General features: G+C 38.6%; 1 protein-coding gene and 1 long non-coding RNA gene across 3 annotated transcripts in view; one reads left to right on the top strand and one right to left on the bottom strand.

Annotated features, from left to right (window-relative positions):
• Positions 1–22,853, bottom strand: part of mam (neurogenic protein mastermind) — a 199,925-nt gene that overhangs the window by 104,352 nt on the left and 72,720 nt on the right. The gene's annotated exons all lie outside the window — the stretch shown is intronic.
• LOC147906630 (uncharacterized) overlaps positions 1,876–22,853 on the top strand; it is a 32,428-nt gene continuing 11,450 nt past the window's right edge. The window contains exon 1 of the long non-coding RNA XR_015548239.1: positions 1,876–22,776. This is a non-coding gene — a long non-coding RNA (uncharacterized LOC147906630). The remainder of the gene's footprint in view (positions 22,777–22,853) is intronic.

The raw sequence follows: 22,853 nt of genomic DNA, 5'->3' as shown, positions 1-22,853 counted from the left end.
TAAATATTACTTGGATACATTAGATCATTATATATATATAGATAGATAATAAGACTAAACATTTAATACTTTAATACTAAATACGTAAATATTTTGACTTGTGTCTTGATATTAAGAAGCGTATTCTTCAGATAAATATAAAATCCAGTATCGGAAGATGTCTTTTAGCACCACATATAGCTGTATATTTATCTTACGGGTCGTATAACCAAAATACGGATTGTCTCTAATTGATTATCTCGAAGAAATATCTTTTACGTTGCGCGGAAACAATCGCGACAGGTCGCAGCGACGCGAGGAGCGTCATACGTGACGTTTAAGAAACCACGAGTTAAGTCGTTACGGCGCCTCATGTAATTTAATCGCAGGAAACAATTCCAATTTTGCATGCATAACGTCGCATATTGCGCACGACAGATCGTAACGCGCACATCTCGGAACGTCAGCGAGCCTGCGTTGCACACATTATGTGCTTGCGAGGAATAATCTTTCGGTATTGCCATCTTTAAAACATCGGCTCGATAAAACACGATGCAAATGATCTATATTTGTCACTAATAGATTACCTATGTACGCTTTATGAGGCACGTGTCCGCCTATAAATAGCTCCATTATCTGAGACTGTTAGGAGAGAAGAATCTCTAAATATTTATTAAGTACAATGTGACTTTCCGTGTACATATAATACTGTAATATTATTTCAAAAACAAAGGCAAAATTTAATATACTTATAACGGACGATTGGCTGCAGGACTGCATATTAAATCTTTCGGTCAATTAAGGATACATGCTGGTACGAAAATGAAATCGCGGAGAATTTTGAATGAGAGACAGCTGGAACATGATCACATTACATGAACGCGTTTACCGTTTCTGCTTCATCTCGCTTATACCTCTCGTCGTAAACGTTATTCTCTGATTTATCTCAAAGTTCGCGCGTCGTAATCACGCGATTTCAGCGGAACCTGCCGTCAGCGAATTCCTCCGGCAAACAAAGAGTCGCGTTGGTGACTAGAGAAGGACAGAACGCAAGAAAGAAGGTCGCGAGGAAACGAGTCGAAAATAAAAAGGTACGTGACGCGAAACAAACGAACTCTTTTGGCTCATTATTGTACTTAACTTTAAGTCTTTATTGTAAAAAAAAAAAATGAAACACAGAATGAGTAAAATGATAATAGGGTTCCGAGAAAAAAAAAAAAAGATAAAAAGATGGAAAAGAATAGATTAAAAAAAATAGGAAAAATAGAAAATTATACGATATTCATTTTTCGTATAAAAAAAAATGACTTAAATTTTATTTTATAAACACACATACACAAGATGTATGCATTGCATAAAATAATTAGACAAAAAAAAAACAAATTTAATATCACAAGGTCATTCTCGAAATTAATTCGCGCTGTTCTATTATACGTCGCAACGTAATTTTAATTCAATTAATGCTTAATTAGCGCTATACTTAGCGTTGAAAATTAATATGATACTAGCACACAGGGGACAAATGCTAATGAGATCCACTGCTCAGGAATGGCTACTACCTACTTGTTTTCATTTAGACACTTATGAGAGCGTGTGTGAACGACGAACTGTTTATATTACTGCGATGCTAGAGACTCTTGCTATCGGCAAGAGTCTACGTAACCGGATCACGCAGTCGTCATCAGCTAACTCGTTCCGGTTCTCGGTAAAGCGATATACCAAGAAAATCGAGGTACGAGAACCATCGGCGTTAATTCGATAAAATATGCACGGACTAATTTAATCAGTTACTTACATTTCCGTAGCAGATTGCAGATTGACAGATAACATATGCATGATTTATCCAATCGCGACTTACCTGAAACAAAAATTAAAATGTCACATTTAATAATACGAGGGATAATATTAATATAGTTAATGTAATATACATATATGCTTTATAAAGTGATTAAAGATATGTTTGTTTTATTCTCCATTTATACAAATGAATGAAAGTCAAATTAAAAGCGGCGAAAATTTGATTGATATATCTTGTACATATTAAAATATGCTTTCTGGTGTGTAACTGCGTGTATAACGGTGGTGTATAACGTAACACACTAGATTATAATCTCAGCGATACGCAAGTTGGACATACGCATGTTACAGACCGCTACTGTTTTCCTAGTATGTCACGGCAATAATCCACGAAACAATTTCGCTCGTCATTGTCTCCCGTGCGCTTATTATCTAGCGACGTATTATCATTCGCGATAATGTCCGTGCGATTTTTGTGTCAAATAACAAAAATGGTAATAACTTTTTTTTTACGACTGAAGAGCCCGCTACGTTATCAGGTAAAATCTTGCGAAAAATAGTGATCCGTTATATTTCCGTTACATTGTTGCAGTGATGACATAATTTACAACGACGTAAACGATGATGTCATGAGATCTTCTTTACAATACTCTTTCTCCCTGCAAATGCGACTGTTGTTTGCATAATTAAAGGGAAATTCGATATTGGCCACCAGTTCGGCACAAATCGCCGAAAAAAAAAAACTTCCGACCTGACGAAACATTTAATTATAGTTTAATTATTGATTCCATATCCTACTATTTGAGAAAAAAAACTGACGCCTTCCTGCTAGGAATGTATCACGATCGATGTCGTTGTTGTTGGGAGTCCAAGATACGTCGACGGACGTGGGATTCTGTGAATCATTGCCTTGAGTGGTTAAAAGTAACAGGGAGTTAAGCAGGCGAAGGAAGACGAAGAAGAGAAAGAAACCGTAGAGATAAGGCAAAGCGAAGACGGTGATGGTTGCGAGAGAGACAGAGGAGGATAAGAGGTTCGGGACGAGCAACAGTGTTTACCCTTGACGGTCGGCGAACGTTATCCGTGATCCCAGAAACCAGAACGTGATTATATCTCGCTCTCTCGGTCCTTTTCCTTTCGTCGCGTTGACGCGTCCGTTCTTGCGCTTATCATTCGTTCTCTCTCCCTTTTCGAAATACATACGATAAAGTCGCTTTTATAACGCACGCTTTCTTTCTTTCTTTTAAACAGACGATGTACGTGCATTCGTTAATATGTCATATATTATAGAAATCGCTCGTTTTACAGGTCTAAATGAAAAAAATCTTCTACAAAAATCAATATAGTCATAGATCAACATGATAACATAATCAAAGGTCAACACGATAACATAGTCAAAAGTCTATTTTATATAGGATCAGCAATTCCAACGAAACCAACGTTTCGATTGTCAACGGCCAAAGTTCTGTCAGCCAGTATTAGGTCATCACTGGCAAATGACTGGTTAAAATGATTCTGCCGGTACCATTTGGCACTGGACCCAAGTTATTATCCAGTACTTAGCCAGTACTGATCAAGTTCTGGGTGGATTATAAAATCCTATGTAGGATTATATATTTTCTCACCGATAAAACAAGACTCAGACAAAGACGTTTCGCAAACACGAACTAACTATCTAAAGGAACGTTTACAGATAATCAACGCGTCGAACGTAATTCGTATTTGCATCTCGGTAGGCGATCGTCTGACAGTTGCGATGGGCTTGAAATCTTGTTTCACGGGGAGAAACACCGAAATATTTAAAAATGGGATCTGACGAAGAGCGATCGGCCGCCAGTACCAGTCGAAATCGAATTATCCCGCAGAGAGGAATCGAAATGCCCGCGAGGTATCGAGAGATCTCACCCGGACGGTGAGAGATCTTCTCGGATAGCCCGGAGGCCGGTTCGATTTATCGGCGAAGGGATGAATCCGGGTGCAGGGGCGCGTAAACGAGCGGAGCGGGTGACGCTTGCATAAAGCGGTGGAAAATTCGGGTTGAAACCTGTGAAAGCGGGGAAAGAAGATCAATAAAGTGGTGTGCCATACTGTCGGTGCCGCCAGTGTGTCGTTGTAGTAGCGGGTGGCTTTCGTTGGTGTGTATTATTAAGCGAAGAGGTGTGGAGCTGGAGGGGGAGAGAGAGAGAGAGAGAGAGAGATGAGAGGAAAGCGGAGAAAGGGAAAGAGGGAGGAGAAAAAGAGAGACAGAGGGAGAGAAAGGTCGGTGACTGGAAAAAAGAAAGGAAAAAAGATATATGCGAAAGAGCGAGGGCGTGACGATACGGAGCGAGATGGAGAGACAAGGAGGGCGACGGAAAATGTGGAACAGACGTAATAAAAACTTACGGCAAAAAACAGAAGAGGAGATTACTGATGGGGTGATATAGTCGTGTAATCTACCGATATCAACAGTGCGAGGATTCGGCAAGGCGAGCTCGACATGATCTTGAACGTAAATTCATACGTCCCACTGTTAGATTGAAATCTGATATTCGAATGAGATGTTTTGACCTGTTTGTCAAAATGTTTTATCTAAACTAAGCTGGAAGAACGCAATACGTATATCATCTATGGAACATTCCATGCTCGATTTCATGCAGGAGAGGGAGCAAAGTGTTTTAAAAGAGATGGAAAGAGAGGAAACGGAGAGAGAGAGAATATAAGGAGCTTTTTCTCGCGATTATTTCCAATAAAGTGCACAATTACAAATTTCGATCTCCGGAGCTTGATTTCTGTATCGTACGAACAATATAGGTGTTCTTGGCGAAAATATTCACGTTGGTGTTACCGGGCCGGAAGATAATGTCATCGGACGGCACGCTGACATCGATCGCTGTGTAGGTACGGTCTACTTAGCAATGCACTTTTCTGCATAGTTTACACACAAAATCGACACAGTAAAACGAGGCAGATTAGAGAAATTCGTTCTACATAGCTATATCCGCGGAAACGCGCGGCTACATCCCCGATTTCACGCCTTTTTGTTCGGGCTTCAACAACCGATGGGAGGTCGCTCGCAAATTTGATAAATCGCTAATACAATGACACTTTGGAGTCATTTAATTTTTAGGGCATTGAACAAACGAGTAAACGGACGAAAGCCGGAGGGAGCGAATGAGCACCACTGGCCGTCGAGGTGCTGCGTTTCCCCTTTATGCAGCCAATGGCGTAACCGCTTGCGGTATCAACGTAGCGGCAAAATCGACAATGTCTATTAAGAACGTGTAAATCTTGTCGCTTTTAGTGAACCATGGAAGGTATGGACTGCGTCGTTGTGCGGATTTACGCCATTCTTGTCGCGCCATTACAATGTAAAACGATCTCCCGCCATAAATATTTAGGTAGTGCAAATCAGCCTCAAACTTAAGGTTTATGTGAAAAACGTGATGGACGCACGATTATATGCACGAATAATTTTCATGCCAAGTTTTTAAATTCTGCGTGTTAACGCCGATCACTATCCGTCAAGCTGATTTCCTGCGAGCACCAACCACCCTTGACGATCTGCCATGACGTACTTAACGCCCAACGCTCCACAACCCTTTATCAACCTCTCCACAAGGTTTCGTTTCTTTTTTCTGGTGGGGGAGAAGAAAGAGGAGTACGTTTCATACGGAGAATGATCGTGCGCGTTGCCATCGTCAGTTTTTTTCCTCCGCAGGAAATCCATAAGTATACCAGACACTCGCGGGGCGAGTTTTCCTAATTTGTTCGATAGCCGTAAATAAAATTTATCAATTTATTCTTATTCAAAGTCTTCTAAATTGGATCTTTGCAAACCACACAAGAAGATATTATAAAACGTATATGAATTTAGAAAAATCTAGTCTGGTTGAAATTAAGATTCGTTTCTTTTTTTATTTTCGTTCCGGTGTAAGTAAAACGTAGAAAAAGTGATCGCAACTTTTATGTTAAATTAGACTGTGGTACCAAAGTGACTGCACTGCGAATTAGTCGCCTTTCATTCGCGCGCAAATTTCATGGTGATGATCGTATAACACCGATTAATACTTTCTTTCCTACTTTCCTTGCCGCGAGCATCTAGCGATATATTCAGCCATCCGAGAGTATATCGTCGACGGTTTTACGAACTTACATTTCCGTTATTCCAACTTACTACTGCACCGTCAAAGCACATAGAACATAAAACGATAGTTTTAACGTAATAATCATAAGAAATATCTATCTCATAATATATATTAATAAAATATTAAACAGATATCAATTATTTTCTAATTTTAGCATCCTCAAGCATATTTGCATCAATCGAGATTTAATTATTTTTTTAAACAAAATTTTGTTTCTAGAAATAGTTTGACACTATTCTGAAAATTAAAATTAATATCCTGATCAGAAAGAGTGTTAGTTTTTTTCAATAAATAGAGAATCTGTAATTTAAATTATATTAAAAATCAACAGGGTATCATATAAGTGAAGATGCAAGCTTCTTAGACCATACACTTTCTCGTTCGATATAAACGATATTCCCGAAAACGTTCCATTGCCCCGAAGTTAAACTAGGACATCGCACGGCATCTACTCCCTCTAACTCTCTTGGGGGTGGCATCGGCGCGCATCTTCGTTCGTTCGTTAATCCCAGAACGTCGCGACTACTTTGCAGGAACTTACCCTCCTGCCTGACGGTAGCGTCCTTCTTTCGTACCCTCGCGCGCTGCTTGTCGATGGTGGCGCGGGTGGGGGGTGGATGGTGGAGGAGGATGGAAGAGAGGTACCACCATGTTATGCAGCCCCACCATCGACTCCGTCCTGACCAACCGGCTGTTTACTGTTTGGCCTCCCGGGATATCGATCCCAGTGGCGTAAGAACCCGCAACCCAGAGCCACCCGACCCCGAGAGTGAGAGAGTACGAGAGAGTATGAGAGACGAGAGAGAGAGAGAGAGATCGGCACGCGGTGGGTTTCGGCCGCGGGCGGTTGGCAACCGACTCTAGTGTTGATACAGCACGATTCCGACACCGCCTCCGTACCCTCGGACTCGGTCGGCACTCAGGTAAATTGACTTCGACTGAGTAGTACCCGTCTTTAATTGAAGATACGCTTCAACACGGGCGAAGCAGCACAGTGAAAATCGCGACGGGAATCGAATCCAAGAAGCTACAAAATAACGAATCATTTATCTTGGTTAAATAGTAAGTATACATGATTAAAGGCGACCTTCATTGGACAAGGCATTAATAAGTTTCGTGCTACGAACATTGTCCGTTGTTTCATTTCAAACGGTTTCGATCTTAATCAAATTCAGAAATGACAATTTTATTTATTAAAATATATGTATAGGATGTTAAAATTTCATCAATTGTGAAAAATGATACTTCCATGCATCCTTAATGAGATTTGATTTAAATTTCACATGAAATAATATTACGCCTGTCGGCCTACTAAAATTTTCCAAGAATATGCGTAGGTTCACGACATTATATAGCACAGTCATTAATCGCTCTCGTTTAGAACGAGAAAGAAGATCTCTCCACAGCAGCTTTTACTGAGACGATCGGCAGGGTAGAGTGGATCGTGTTCGGAACGGAATCGGCAGCGGCCATTGTTGTGCCAAGAGGGTTGAAGAATGAATCTTGCCAGGAATGGATTTCGGGTGGGATTATGCCGTCCCACTTTCGATTCTATTCGATGGTAGAATTTATCGAGCCGCCAACTTGGACGGCCTTCCCGTTTGTAGTAATCTCCGGTCGAGTAAATCGCGCGCGATATCAATGTAAATTCGAAAATAATTTTCATCTTGACTAATCATCCCAAGACACTACCATCTAATTCCTCTTTTTTCTTCGATATAATAGACATTCATTGAACCTGAAAAGTACGTCAATTTCTTGCTATTGCAATTCTAATTGCAGTACTAAGATCCATGTCACACGCATTGGAAACGGAGGATTGTGAAATTTGAGATTAAAATTCGATTACTCAAATAATTTTAATTAATCCATTTTGTTCTGATTGAATGAATTTCTAATCTTCAACTCGAAATCCTCCATCTCTATGTACGTAGGGTGACATGAGCTTAAAGAGTCGTAATCCCACTATCAATTGCACTATTGTAATTGGCGATTTTGCTTATTTTTCAACCAATCAGAGCAGAGCAGTTACCGATTGCTTTGCTCTTATTGGTTGAAAAGTAATCGCCAATCGCCAATCGCCAATCACAATCGATAGTGTGATTACGGCTTCGTGTCTTAAGTGCTGTCCAAGATTTGTGAGTCTGTGTAATTGGCTCGATGTATATCAACCACTCACGCTTATTGCTTCTTTTTTTTAACTCCATTAAGAAAAAAGGAAGCAACATGAATGCACGAATGCTGATACATGCGTTTCAAGCCTTATTGTCCAAAATTACGAATCTTGGACAGCACTAAGATATGAACGTGCCATGAAGGAAAACATTGCACGCAGAAAAGTCGTGTAGCAGAAATTCACGACTCACTGAAACGTACAATGCGTATACATACATCTAGCAGCTCGCATATGACGATGCATGCACCGCGAATACACGTGTCCCGCAGCGTGTTGAACATCACGCAGATCTGCTATCGCAGATTCAATCTTTTTGACCCTCAATTCGTACCACTACTTGTCCGATATCTTCCAAACCGATTATCTTACGTGGAAAATATGCGTTAATGGCTAAATTGTCTGGAGCACGAACTGATCCTGAAACATGTTCTTATAACGCTGCGAATAATTACGTTGTGTCTAACATGACACTTATACTTAATGAATCATTTTCCATTTAGCGAAAAAATATTTTTTCATTATAACGGACAAAAGCAAAAAAAAAAATTTTTGAATTTTTGCAAATTCAACTTTGCAATTACGAGTAAATAAGCATATTTATTAGATCTTGTCGGCATTTCGATTCGAGAGATTAAGTAGGAAGTCTGATGAAATTTCTGCTAAAGAGAGATCGAATCAAGACTCGTTGAAAATACCCGGTGCCGGTCGAACATCCCGGTGCACCAATCACATTGGATTCCTACTCGACCGTTATCTCTGCGTTCGGTGTCATCCGCGAAGCGAGAAGAGACGGGAGAGAAGAGAGTCAAGAGAGTCGCTCGCGGTAACGTCGTTGCAACGCGCGAGAGCCGCGCGTGCGATCACGTGACGTTGCAGTGACTGTACAGCGACCGGGAGATGCGCGGGCGCATATATTATGCATGTACACCCGCATATATCACGATGATACACATTAAAGCGACGCGACATACATCCACGTATACAAACACATACATATACACACATTAGTATCCCGCTGACTTCTCCTCCTGACGAACCCAGCCGCGTTTCGTAATAATAAGAAAGCGCGCGTGTACGACGACTCGTTTGCATACGTATGAACTGCAGTCGATATTTATTCTCCAAATGTCTTGTTATCGACGGTAAATTTTATAATAAAAAATAAATACGTACACACGCAGAAAAAAAATGTTTGATTAACTACAATTATAAGTGGAAAATGAAGAATCCAGAATTCTAGTTAAATTTACGAAATTTCTGGTTCTGGAAATCTATTAAAATTCTAGTTGAAATAACCAACATTTAGTAGATTTAACAAAAATTCTGACATTTTTTCCGTGCGGAAGGAACAATTTTGCTCAAATATCCCAAAATCTAGCTGGTGAAAATAATTACGTTGATTACTATCGGAGTAATTATGTAAGACATTCAAGCATAACAAATGATGCTGCAAAAGTTTGAACACTCTGGCAATCAGCTTGAATATCTTATATAATTATTTGATATCTAACAAATTTTTAGATACTTTAGCAAAACCGTTCTTTCCATGTAGAAGAATATGTATATTGTAAAGATCGGGTCGATACATTTGGTCTCAACGTACAATCTCTAAAGTCCAAATTAATTTGAAAGTTATCGAAATTGCTCGAATTACTGAACCGTAAAAATCAATTTGGCAGTCACTTTGAAAATTGAAAAGAGCTTAATATTTATGCTTTGATCAGCACGATCGGGATGTCTGACCAGCGTCAAGGGACGCAAGAACAACGAGAGATAGCGCGAATCAAAGCGACAGGGAATACAACAACGGAAAGGCGAAACGAGGGAACGGGTCGTTTTGAAATTTTTGCAACCGTTTTGCGAGAGGACTGCCTTGAGCAATCCCAAGCTCGGTTATACGTCGGATGTATAAGCACGCCGGCGAGCGTGATTCGCCTTGCACCTCGAATGCATTCGCGACGCAAACGATGCGGTTACTTTATGATCGGTCCCTCCGTCAGTGGATGATGATCGTGTATTATAGATTCGAACTGCATCTGGGCAAATGGGATACGATACATTTCGCTCCCGTAACATTGTAATCGAAGGATCGTAATAAAGTAACACGCGAAGCGGTTACCTGTAATCTCTTTTTCAATGCCGGTAGCTGTTTTGCAGTTGCGAAATCGTTCATGCGAATTAAATGCGGCGGAGTCGGATGTTACGTTAGTCGCGGCAGCATTTTCCACTTATTTCATTTTCTGTACATTTTCTGCTCGTGACAGTGGCCACCCTCGTGATGACGCGATACTAGCGAAAACTTCGTCTCCAGACGTCCCAAACATTTTTCGTGCTGCATAATTCAGTATCTTAATTTCAGTGAACAATTATATCTTCGCGATATTATTCATAAGATTTTTTTTTTATTCAAATTCGCTCGGACAGACACTTTTATAATCGCGAATATTTTTCACGCTACATAATTAAGTATCTTAAATTTATATCTTCGTGATATTGTTCATCAAATTTTATTTTTGTTCAAATTCATTCAGACAAATATTTTTTATAATCGCGAATATTTCTTTCATGACGGGCTGCATGATTCACCATCTTAAATTCAGTGAAAAATTATCTTCGCAATACCGTTTGAATTTTATTTGTGTCCAGATTCGCTCGGACTAAATATTTTTAAAACTGCAAAGTAATCGTGAAAAGCAGCTAGTCGCATAAATTAAAATAAAATGGAAACCGTGAGGAAATTCTTACGATAAAATAACGATTCGCGTTATGAACTGTTTAACGGACGATCAGAAGAAAAAGAAGACCGTTCTGCTGATGGTTGTGCGAGGTAATCCGCGACAAGTGGAGGTCAAGATGCGAAAGAGGGAAAGGCGAGGCTACTTCTTCGAAGGAAAAGGAGCGAAGGGAGTCGCGTCGGAGCTGGGTTAGGAAAAGGAGTCGCGCTATTACGCGCAACGGCTGATGTGAGGAGGCAATCTGTCGGCTAAGCCGTCTCTTATTACCTCGCCATCATCGTTGGTGACTACCGGCGGAATCCGCGTGAAAATATGTACCTTCGTACATACACTGTGTATACTGTACTTGTACTTCGAACAGAACGGCGCAACCTGTTCTCCGTGCGTCTCGTTGACCGGTAGAATATCGTGGACGTGGTTTACTCCTCGCGTGGCCGCGAGTATTACTCATATCTACACGACGTACTGCATAACCCAAGTGGTTGCCGCGGGTGTATATCCTCCACGACTAGATTAGAGCGAGGCCATTATCTTTCCACTCGTTTCTTCTCTCTTTTTACGGTTAGGTCTGATTTTATGTTTGAAATCATTATTAACTCTTGGAAGAAGAACCCTTCGAAGGACTGTGGCTGAGCCATCATTAGGGTGGCCACCCCTTCTAAATTTTGTGAATGGCAAAATTGCTAACATTCCGATTTTCGGCTCTCTATATAGAATAGAGGAAAGATGAAAAATTATGCACTGTCAGAAGAGTTAACAATGAAAGCTCGATGATTAGCTTGTCGTGACATTCTCACGCGAGTCTTTTAACGACACTAATAAGATATTATCATCTTCAAAGAGACAAGCTGCGTCTTGAATTTTTATTACTTACTAATAATGTTTAAAATTTCGGTATTAAGAAATCACATTTGTTAAATATATTTTTTATTATTACAACGTAGTTCAAGGAGATTCCTTTTAAGAATTATTTCCAATGTAATACGGAGTACGTCTATCTCGGAATTGCTGTCCTATATTGTATTAAAATGAATGACTCTATGACGATTCACCACACCACTGCTATCACTGAGTTCTCTAAATAATAGATTAATCGCTATCCATCTCGCAAGTGCTTCCTAAGTACGACAGCATTAATCGTGTGAGGCAATAAGGAACTTGAAAGAGAAGATCTCTTGTGTGGAGAACAAGGACGAGAAGTGAAGAGGGAGGAAGACGGAGACCTTCGGTGATAAATTTAGCTACGGTCGACGGTGTAAATCGCGAATAACGGTAACGCGGTGCGATTATTATCGGCGCGTAAGAGCAAGGCGGATTAATAGGGACAGATAAGCTCGTTCCTAGCCGGCGAGCTACAAAACGCTTGGATTTCCAATGGATCGTTACCTTCGTGGGTGCATCATGCGATCGTCACGGTCAACCGAGTACCTGGCTGACGGCTGACAAACGAGAATTCCTCACGAAGATCACCGATACAAGAAGCTAGCGCCCGTCGGTCCCTCGGTCTCGACCGGTTTCCGGGTGAAGGAGAAAAGGAATTCCTTCTTATTCCTTAAAGTATTTTACACGGAGTTTTCCTACGCACAAACACCCTCTCCTCTTTTTTTTTTGCGATCGGTTTCTAATTATCCTCATTATCCACAATCCTAATTATCCACAAAGTGGATAGAAATAAGCAGTGCTTTCTGTAGCACTGACATTTGAAATGTATCTCTTGTAAAAAGATTAAATTTCAGATAAGATTGGATAGCAATTAGTCGATTGGAGAATATGTATCTATATTTTTGAATTGTGATTTTTCTAGATTTTTTTTTTCGGGAATAAAGAAAAACACTTCAGGAAAATTCATGAAACGCTTTAATTCAAAAGTATAAATTTCAAAAAAGTATTCCATCCGAATTTTATATAAATATATTTCGCTCGATTCTTAAGAATACGTCTGTATTTGCGGATCTTATACCTATTTTCGAATCGACGACTCGCTCAGTGGAAATCCGACCTACACATTTTCGGAGCGATATTCGCTGTGATATTATTAACGACGAAACACTTTTCCCCAGAGTCGCGACATTAATCAAGAGTGACAATGGATCAGAAAAGATGAGAAGAAGGATATGCAATATATTGGAATTTCCTATCGCTGTAAAATAACCGAATGCACTCGATTCCGCATTCGAGAGGACCGAGAGTATACCAGTGCGAGATTTTATCGGCATACAGAACAATGATACGAATCTAAACATAACTTTTACGTCAAACACATTACATCATACATGAAAGAAAGAAAAAATTTCTTGACGATTGCTTGAAAAAAATTACAATGCAGCCTAAAATTAACGAAAATTAGTTAAGTTACGTTACTCAATCTAGCTAAAAAGTGGAACGCACATACGGAAAGTTTTTGCTGTTAGATATCTCCATAAAAAGATAGATAGAAATTTGAAAATAATTTCGAATAATTTGAATTTTCAAAATATTATTAAGACGCTCAATTAATTATGTAAAACGCTCAAAGTGCTAGAATGTCGAAATTTTTTGCAGCATTGCTCTTCATGCTTAAGTTTCCTACATAATTATTTTGACGGTCTAAAAAAATTATTTTCAAATCTGTATCTTTTAGATGCTTCAGTAAAATCGTTCTTTCCGTGCAAATCTTGGAAAAAGCTTAGGAGATATCTAACAAAAATAAGAATAAATTATATTATTATCGAAAATGTGTTTTTAAAATATAAAAATGCTCGATTAAAAGACGCTATAGCCAAACTGCCTTCATCTCTCTCTTTCTCTCTCTCATCAAGATTTGGCTCACTACTTGCATGAAAGAGTGATTTCAGTCTCATTTCTATCAACATAGACTAACTTTAATCTCAGGTTAATTTACATTTTTTTTTATATTTTTCAAATTCTTAAAAAAAAGATAAAAAGTAAGTTAAGTCGAGATTAAAGTTGGTATAAATGGACATAAATATTAAATTGTATCAACTACAAATTCTGTTATCTACCATCCCTAGATTCCGAGACAATAATAACACCAGATTAATGATCGATAAGTAAATTTATGAATAGCTTCGCCGAGGATTCGACCCAGCGGAAACGGATAGGTATCGAGTAAACGAAACGATGTACACGCCCTATTTGCGCGATAGTGCGACGGCGCGTTCTATTTTTCGTGGACGGAACGCAGGCTGCAGCCATCAAAAAATCCTACCAGCGCGCTCGCACAGGAATTCTCCTGGTAACAAACGGGCGCGTTCAGGACGCGGCAGATTTCGTCGAACGGCCGGCAAAATAAATAAATAAAAAAAAGAGAAAAGAAAAAAGAAAAATGGAAAAAAGGACATGCGAAACTGGCGAACGTGCAAAGAGGGGCCTGAAAAATGCGGCGAATCGATAGTTCGGTGCACTCTTATGTATGTATATATGTACCTATTCCGGGCGGGTCCACCTCATGCCCGCGGAGTCTGAAGCCGCATCGGACTCCCTTTTCGTCTCTTTCATCCTCTTTCGCCCTCGCTTGATATGCTCCTGTCGATAAATCACGGTCGCCGTTATTAAAGAATCGCGGGATCGGCGATAAACCGGAGAGTCAGAATGGAGACGAAACGGGAGAAACGGCGAAGAGTCATCCGCTCTGACGAGATGGAGAGATGATAGAATTGAATTCGCGCGCCACTCCGCTACTCGGGAAATTTACAGCGCGCGAAGACGTTATATAGTTAATGAAGAACGCAGGTCGCGCAGGTGCGATTATGAACGAGGCAACGACGTCCTTTGTTTTGCTTGACGTTCTATTACGTTCCAGAGACTAGGCGCGTTAATTTTTCCGGAAACTAGTAGCGCATAATAATTATTTCCAGGGAAATACAGTGGCAATAAATAATATATACATATATCCGATCATCCGCAACTGGGACACATTGCAAGATTAAGCATTTTATCCCGAATCTATCAATCAAGCCTACTAATTTATTGATCCGCAGCGTATTTAGAATTTGTTTTTATTTCCAAACTGAAACTCAAATTTTTTAACTATACAGTCCATTCGAGTTCCATTTTGAAATTTTCAAGGTTGCTTCATAATTAAAATAGGAATACGATAACGATATTTTTACAAAATTTTTAAAACATTTTTTTGGTAAATCGATGAAAAATATTGATAAAAATTGTAAACAAATGGAAAATGATTTATTTATATAAAAATGATAAATGAAAAATAACCATCCATAGAACAATTTACGATCTTTAAAATCGATCTTTTGTATTTTTGGTACGACTAATAATGGTTTCGACGATATAATAATTTAAATGTTCGCATGAGCGGTTTTATGAATTTCTGCAACTTACATGCGTCAATTTTGTCACATTTTTTTCGCAAAACGCATGTCTTATATTTTTTTCTGTAAAATATTAGCAAATTAAAAAAAAATAAAATGACGATATTTCGAAAGTGCCCAGTTTGACCTGGAATGGCTAGATTGTAAGTATTATATGTATATACTAATAAAGGAAAAAAACATATAAGATATCAACTTATTTTCAATGGTACAAATTAGTACAAATTCAGTATTAATTTTTGCTTGTATTGCTCTTGTATTGCTTTTTTTATGGTCCTACCAGCTTAAATCTTAAATTAGCAGCACCTATTTTCTTGGAAATGACACATAATATACAATTGTTTTCGACAGTACAGAATAGTACCAATTCAAACACAACTTATTGATTTCTGATATTATTTTTCTTTTTTTCTTTTATTTTGAGTTGGTCCTGCCAATTTAGTATTAAGCTAGCACCGCCACGATTTTTTTGAAATGACACACGGTACAAAATTATCATTAATAGTACAATTTAGTATAAAATGAGTACTAAAAATTCCAATAAGTCCAATTTAATTCTGCTGATTTGGTTCCTGCTAGCTTTATAGAGTTTTGCTTTATGACACCTTAAGACTTGTACTTAATGTTTTTAAATATAAGAATATCGATTGTGAATATCGGCTGTAGTGAATTAATTCTTAGAAAATATTTCTATACCGCATTTTTTATTCCACAATTATATTGGTTATATCAATATCGTGGTCAACACAAAGAGATTCGTGTCACTGTGCAACTCGAGAGCTAAGCGAAACAACCGCGTCGACCTACAGGGCAAACATTCGCGCTATGCGTCAGCGTGCATGCGAAATGTCCATTACGCGCGAGTTCCATCGATGCAAAACGATCTTCAGGGTATATCAGTCTGAAATCGAGACGATTCAAAGCGACGGCCCCGAATCGCTCTCTCGCTTTGATAGAAGTAAAAGCAGGGTAGCAAAGGAGCCAGAGAAGGCCAACGCGCTCTCGACTCTCGCGGCACTATCTATACTACCGGGTTTCAAGCTAGCTTTGTTAACTTTGCATTGTCGATGAGCGATCGCATCACTAGCCATCGCCACCTATCGCTCTCCCTGCGATTTCTCGATTGCTTTAGAACACGAAGGCACCGACGCACGGCGAAGTATCGATAGTCGCAAAATTGGGAGTTAATTATCTTCACGCTTAAGATTACAAACGTAGAACCAAATTATAGAGATTTTCATGGGAAACGATAAAATCGGGATCGACGGCAAAATTAACGAAAACGCTTAGCTATCGAAAAATCGCGGAAGAAAAAAATATGATAAGTCGATAATAAATTTTCAGTCGGAAGAAAATGGAATTGAAATTTATTAAGTGAAAGGAATGGTGAGAGCGACGATGCAATCCGTGAATCAATCGTTTCTTCAGATATACGCATAGATCCACATAAATCATATCTTTACATTCGCGCGCGTTACACGGAAGTGTAATTACGGAGCTACTTAGCCTCGCGGGGGCATCCGTCCGTCGAGATATATCGAGAGATATCGACGCAGTCGCGTGTGGTTGCGAAAAACATTTCATCGACGAGTAACGTCGCGCGACGCGCGAATTGCAGAGAGCGACGATCCTCTCGTAAATCACCCCCGTGCCGCATACCCTGTCGATTCCATGGATCATCCGCGACACAACGCACCGCGGAAAGGCCTTCACAAATCACCGATACTTTCGCGTTGCAACCGGAGCTGTATATTATCGCGACTGTTACCGTGGTCTCGAATGCCCGCCGTATTTTTACCCAAACGAGTCCCCGAGTCATGACGGAGCACGGTTCTCTTCACGGCTCCACTCCAGGTTCGTATATTCGTCCAATTATGCGTAACAAGAGGACGCTATCGCGTATCCCGTTGTGTCCGATCTCTTTCTGCCCGATCTGTCACCGTACGTGGTAGGACAAAACGACTTTGAATATCCTCGAGTTCCTCGTTTTCCGTTACATCCGTCACGATTAAGATGAACGAAAAATTAATGCTTCATTCAACCATACATATCCTGTATGGAACTCGAAAAGTTGCGCGAGCCTTAATTGAAGCGCCTTTTATACGAGGCTGAAAAGCAGCAGATCGGTAATAGTGATAAAAGCGGACAAATAAATGAGATCGCGAGAGATCGTTCCTCCTGGAAACCGTTAGTTTTCATTTTGCGAAACCCCAGGGTGCCGCGGACCGGCGCATTTACGAAAGTGTGCGATATAAAGCACCGCTTTTAGTGTAGCACGCATTACAGAACGCGACGCTGGCCTCGTGCGACTGTAATCGAATCTGGGCAGGTTTGTTTCGACCCGTTGATACGCCCCGTTGCAAGCACGTATGTGCATACGACGTGCACATTCAACATTGTAAGTATTTTCGACGTTAATCGAAGAGAAATCGCGGTCAACCTTGCGCTGGTGACGCGTCATCGGTACCGCAAGGGACAAAGAGGTCGCCCGAAAGAAAGGCCCCCCCAAAAATGAATCACCGGATCCATATGCACAATAACGTCGCGATTGTCATCAGCGTTGCCTTTTGTTACAACGTCTTAAAAACGGTAAACGACACTCGTGCCGTGAATATGCAATGGGATATTGTGTTATTGTGTTACCGGAATCATGTTTAAAAAAATTGGTTAAACCTTAAACAAAGATATATCAACGTATAATTTTATGAGATTCATGGAACTCTCAAAGTACAGTTTCTCTTCTAAAGTGTCTATAACTTAATGAACGTATGCTATAAAGATAAATACAAAATATAATACTATTGTCAATTTTTTTGTAATTTATTTAAGTGTACTAATATATAAAATATAAATAATATATTAACACTACACGCTAATGGATTAATTTCTCTGTGCCGCATCTGAATTTGTTCTTTCCTTCCTCGTAAAATCCTTCTCTTCATAAATTGACGCCTCGCAAAATGCTGCGCGGCTATAAAACCGAAACGTTAAACAGTGGTTGTAAAAGCGCATACCTTTATGATGGTAGGATGTAAGACGAAAAGAATGGAGAAAGCACAAAACGTTACGAAGGACATCTCTTAAGACTCGTCGCCAACTTTCGCAAATGAGGACCAGACGACTACAATCATCTGAAAATAATGTTGCTTTCCCTTTCGATGCGCGACATGCATACAAAGTGCCAAAGTGCATCAGCCAATAATCGTTTTCCGGCGCGCACGATACAGGCGAGAGATTTCTCGAAACTTGGATTGTCTACTTGGTAGAATGTCCCGCAACCATCGCTACACGAATAATCGTGTATGACTCTCACGTACTTTTCCTACACAATTATGCACGAAATATCCATTCCTCCAACTAATAACTGCGCGACGTAAATTCGAATCGAATTAGATACAGTCCTGTGCTTTAATTACACATATATGAAGTGGAGTACAATTCAATTAGGAAAATAATAATTTACATAAAAAATATGTTTTACTATGTTTAATTCATATTTTTTATGTAATACGAATTTTTTCTTATTTATGAAATATGTTGAAAGTTTATGAGTTCCTAATCCTTGAGCTAGATGCAACATTTCGACAATGTTTTAATTCGTATGTCATAACAGTGTAAAAATTTGTAAGTTTGAATACAAAATTGCTCAACTATGCTCTACCAGAGCTCTTATCGGAGCGATTGCTTGTCGGTCCTTGAAATTTAAATTGATGTTTGTGAAATTATTCGCAACTGCTTTGGATCTTTGAAAGGATGCGATAGTCGATGTGTCCATGCATATACCGAGTCAAATGGAGAACACTTAAAACATTTTTTTTGTAATCAAAAATTGAAAATAATAATATTAACCACCTGACAGGTATTGACGCGATTCTGCGTCAAAAACAGAATGTATAAAAAGGACATTGATGCGATAATGCGCAAATCGTTTTATTTTGTTCCGGTTTCAACAAGATTTTCATCAACAGGATAAAACTCGATATTTGAAATTTTTGAGATCACTGATTCCGAATCTAAATTAAAAATTTTGAATTTTCAAACTTTGATTCCAAATTCGCATTCAACGATTCGAAAAATATCGTATGTAGTTGTTCAGGCGGTAATGTAAGTAGAAATATTTGTTAAGCAACGTCATACATTGTAAACATTTTCTTGCGCTTTAGGAAAGAATATCAATCAATTTTGTACGTAAGTTTTCGAACACTCAATAAATTTTATTAAGTTTTAATGAAAACGATTTGAGCAATTTGGTAATAGAAGAACAAATTATCATATAAACATCACTACATTTTTTAATAGAAACTTGCAAACTTGATTCACAATATATAGTAAGGATTCCAATTTAATAAAGATCTCAAATATTATAAGTCTTGATAAAAAATTATCAAATTAGCATTTTATTAAATAAAAATCTGCGTATTTTATAAATCAAAAACTGCATTTAGTTTTAATGTTGTTAGTTTTAAACCTACATGATCTATAAAATTGATCAAAATAGAAATTTTATTTATATATAATTTTGCAAATTATGAATATATTTATAAATGAGAAACAATTCTTGTATTACAGAAAGCATAATTTGATTTATAATATATAGAGGAGAGTGGGAAAATTAACAAACATGTGATAAACGCGAACGATACTATTATTACAGTATATTAGAGTAATGATAACCTCTCATTTCTCGCATCCAATAATAGTCCAATATATGCTTAATGCCACATTATAACACGTGAAACGTAGAATGGTGCACACCGTAAAAGGTAAATACTATTACATATTTTCGATGTAGAGGAGAATGGAGGAATCGCGAATACCTAAGGGAATAGTTAAATAAAGCAATAATTATTTACGAATTATGTAGAAATCTTTTTTATTCTAAGAATACTGACTTTAAACTACAATAATTAATATTTATATATCATTAATATAAACTACTATAATTTTAAACAAAAAATAAAACCAATTCAGCATGCTTCACATCGCGACGGGTAATTCCGAACGATAACTGACAATAAGGTTTTGCCTTTTGTTTAAAAATTATAGTTTATATTAATAATATGTGGATGTTAATTATTGCAATTTAAGCCATTTAAGGATCTTAAAGTCGTCTGTTTTATCGACTGAATATGATTTATTATACATATTATGTCATTTACATCACTACATATTATTATCAACATCGCACATACATATAAATTTTCGTAGAACGATATGATATAAAATTAGACGCTAAGTCTAATTCTAAGAACTTGACGTTGTTTCTTCATGTAATCTACTAGTCTGTAACCTCTAATTTAGTAAGATTGCAGTCTTTTTATCAAGCAAATGTTGTCGTGACTTGACAGCTCAAGATATCATATTGAACTGAAAAACAGAAAAGCAAAAAAGCAAAAAATTTCAAATCCAAAAATTTTATTTAATTTTTCTCTCGGCCTTATTTAATCTTTCTCTTGGATGTTCCACTACTTTCTCCTCTGTACCTACATATAATGTATGTGTAATTATGTATAGAATATTTAGGTTTTCTTTCATTGACATAACTAGGTCATTAAGAAATATAACATGTAAATATAATAAAAGTTACTATTGAGAATTCTTTAATCATAACAACAATCAATTTCAGTTTTCTAGATTATTAATATCAAGTATGTAGATTAAGTTACAATTTGTGTTCACATACCGGGTGAATCAGAGTAGTTGAACCAGTTTTTTACCTTACGAGAAAATTATCAACCTCACACCTAATTATCGATCTAACGATACAGATCAGATGCGAACATCGTGCGAATTACTGGGCACACTGGGAAAAAGTCGCATTTTTTAATATCTTGTAACAATTTTTACAACTCAGTGTCAAACGTGCCTGTTTTCACGCTCAAACCAGCAGTTCGCACGATATTATCCACGCATCCGATTTGTATCGTTAAATTCATAATTAGATGTGTAATTGATAATTTCTTCATCGTAGGATATAAAACTGGTTCAACTAACTCCAATTCATAATATTATATGTGATAAGGTTTATTTGCCTATCTAATTGAGCACGGCTATAACTATAATTCTGATTATTCACATGTTTTCTGTATTACACGATGCATAAAATTTACAAATAAATAAATTCTATCCATAAAATAAATTTACGATAAATAATCGTTTACGAAATACCGGATGCCTGCGTAGGATGAACATCTCATTACACCCGAGTATTCGTGGGCAGCAGTTGAGTTCACGATTTAATAATTCGATAATTATCAGTCTTCTATCCTTATACAGCCGGAGTCGGCGATTGTTGTCTGAAAAACTCTTTTAATTTGTGCCGTTTAATAGCCCGTTGCGAGCTTATCGGGACATTAACGAGCAGCGAGTACGCATCGTTGTTTTCTCGCATCGGCGAGATTGACGGCAATTTCGCAAATAACGATCGGTTAGATTTTGCGCGATCACGCACGATCGCGGTGTAACTGACGTTCGTAACTGACGTCAAGTAAGTATGCTAAATGTAGCGAGGCTCGCTCTTTACGAATGCGCGGAGTACGCTTAAACGCGCTTAAACGCGTGCTCTTGTTATGCAAGCTGGCCTTATCGCATTGCCTGCGCGACGACACGATCTCAGTTAATGACAGGTAGATCGACTTGCGTCGTCCTATGTTGATCAGGTGCTGGACGCACCTAGCAGCGCTTTCCTCATGAATAGCGATCAGATTCGTGATTTATGCCAGTGGCGCTCGGTAGCGGCGATCTCACCCGGCAACCCGATCGACCTGGCGCTGAAACCTGGCTCTCTTGACTGGCTGTCATTGCGTAAACCGTGTATATCTCGCGTTGCCAGTCGCCGTTGCGTCAACGACGGCGGTTAAAATCATGCCTATACGCATAGGGCGAGTCTCGTTAGCACGCGAGTCTCTGCTGCAACTTGCAGTAACTGACAGGCAAATTATCGCACATCGATGCTCATTGAAATAGATTTAAAGTGATGTTTTAAAAATTGCGATTTGAAAAATACCGAATACGTAAGGAAAATTTGACGAGACAAATATTATTTGCTTCTTTAAAGTTTCTCCTGATAAGATAAACTCGTCGAAGAAAAAATTCGTCGAAAGTTTATCATAAAAATTGAAATCGAAATGGGTATTCGAAATTCGTGCTCTTCGAAAGCATATTCATCAAGCGAAGAGTGATGTCATATATTGTATGTATATAGGTAATACCGTGTTAAGAATATACCAGAGATTTCAGTTGACTCGATTTAACGCAACCGCCGGTCGGTTAGTGTAATAATAACGCTAGTCGCACGGTGTTCATAAAATCAACGAGGCCACGTATAATTTCGCCGCTCGCGTATCGTACGACACGCGCAATCGGCTCATACATTGTGTAAAAGTCATGACACAAGATCGCCGAGTGCGAGTAACCCGAGAGCCGTGCATACACACGAGCTCTAATTCAAGGCGCGAAATTCTCTCGACTTGGCCGTACCGTTGCGAAACGAGCGTCGATCGAATAAACAACTTGCAGATTCATCGATTAGAGAGAGAGAGAGATCGTCTAATAATCACCATTTACGTACGATCAGTCGTGATACGAAACATCGTTTCAGAAATGTGTAATCACAAAAATTACTAAAGGTAATTGTACCACCTTGTAACAAGTTACATAATAATAAGATTGCGATATGTATTCGCCTTGGTGCGCCTGTAAATAT

The sequence above is a fragment of the Acromyrmex echinatior genome, chromosome 19 (assembly GCF_024713525.1).
Source record: "Acromyrmex echinatior isolate Ae372 chromosome 19, ASM2471352v2, whole genome shotgun sequence".
NCBI classification, from domain to species: Eukaryota; Metazoa; Arthropoda; class Insecta; order Hymenoptera; family Formicidae; genus Acromyrmex; species Acromyrmex echinatior.
Note: the sequence above shows the minus strand (reverse complement) of the source record. Positions and strands in the feature narration are given on the sequence as shown.